The 1,283-nt window shown below is 31.8% G+C and overlaps 1 protein-coding gene across 1 annotated transcript in view; it reads left to right on the top strand.

Annotated features, from left to right (window-relative positions):
- The first annotated feature begins 624 nt into the window (after positions 1-624).
- Positions 625-1,283, top strand: part of LOC108770273 (uncharacterized) — a 1,170-nt gene continuing 511 nt past the window's right edge. Inside the window, exon 1 of the mRNA XM_018521768.1 lies at positions 625-892. The gene's annotated coding sequence lies outside the window, so the exon portion shown is untranslated. The remainder of the gene's footprint in view (positions 893-1,283) is intronic.

Here is a 1,283-nt window from a genome sequence, read left to right as displayed (position 1 = left end):
ATTTCATCAAAATCGGTGAGTAGACTCGTCTTTTGCATAATTAGAAAAAAAGTAACGAAAAGTAACGATTTTGTATCGTTACTTTTTAGAATCGGTAATGAGCAACGGTAACGAGTTACTTTTTATCGCAAATAACGATAATGGTAATGCGTTACTTTTAAAAAGTAACTTTTTTCAACCCTGCTAAAACCTGTTAGACGTGCCTCAAAGTTACTTAAGGTCATGACTTTGACAACATATGTCAATATCAAGGTCATCAGAGTTGAGAGTCCCTTATGTGACTGTAAACTAAACATTTACCAAAATTTTTTAATGAACTAAAAAGCTTTCAAAAAACGAGACTCTATAGATCTTTCAAATTCATATGTCGTTCCCACTTCTACGTTCTATGCAATGAGAGTCGGGTAATGATTGGTTGAACCTCAGGCCGTATTTTTGAAAAATATCTTGAATTGTTAAGAAGCTTATTATTTTTAATTCTTCAATATTATATTACTGTATAAATTAATTTTATTTTCGGTATAAAAATAGCATAAAGCAAAAACATCCTTTCATTCATGCCAACTTCAGAGATACGGTTATTTCGATTTAAGAGATGCGCTTTGCAAAAACGAAACAAAAGCTGCCGCGTCTGTCACCAGTGATTTCTTCATGCTAAATCGCATAAACCTTCCAGGCCTGTCATAATACAAAATTTCTGTACATGATGACAAATTGATCAATCCGGCCTTAATTAAGCGCCGGTTATACCTGCCGGCATGGACTGTTAACGTATTGTAAACTTTCGCAACATGAAAAAATACTGGATCCATTATTTGAGCGCCAAGAAAAATCGTTGCGCTAACCAGAAAAGTTTATCTTTTGGAGACTCTAGAAAATATACTTTTACGAGGTTTTTAAAATGCTTTTTCAATAGTTATTCAATCTAAGTCATGTTTTGGATTATTTTTCTGAATATTATTAAATAAAAGCTGTCATAATGCAGTGTTATAAAAATGTAATATCATATTTCTCACAAAGATATGTCGATATGTACCAATCTAAGTGCAGAAAAATTATTATATTTTTATTAAAAAAAAATCAAACACAGAGTGCTTTCCATGGTGATACAAACGTTGTTTTATCTTTGTTATTCATTGGAATATCAAGAAAGACAGAATAATATGTTATTAAATGGAAAGCACCCATAATTTAGCAAAGGAATTTTTTGTTAGATTTCTAAAGGATAAAGATGACAGCACAGCCCATGTTTTATTCTCTCTCTCTCTCTCTCTCTCTCTCTC

Source organism: Trachymyrmex cornetzi, unplaced genomic scaffold, assembly GCF_001594075.2.
Source record: "Trachymyrmex cornetzi isolate Tcor2-1 unplaced genomic scaffold, Tcor1.1 scaffold991, whole genome shotgun sequence".
Taxonomy (NCBI): domain Eukaryota; kingdom Metazoa; phylum Arthropoda; class Insecta; order Hymenoptera; family Formicidae; genus Trachymyrmex; species Trachymyrmex cornetzi.
Note: the sequence above shows the minus strand (reverse complement) of the source record. Positions and strands in the feature narration are given on the sequence as shown.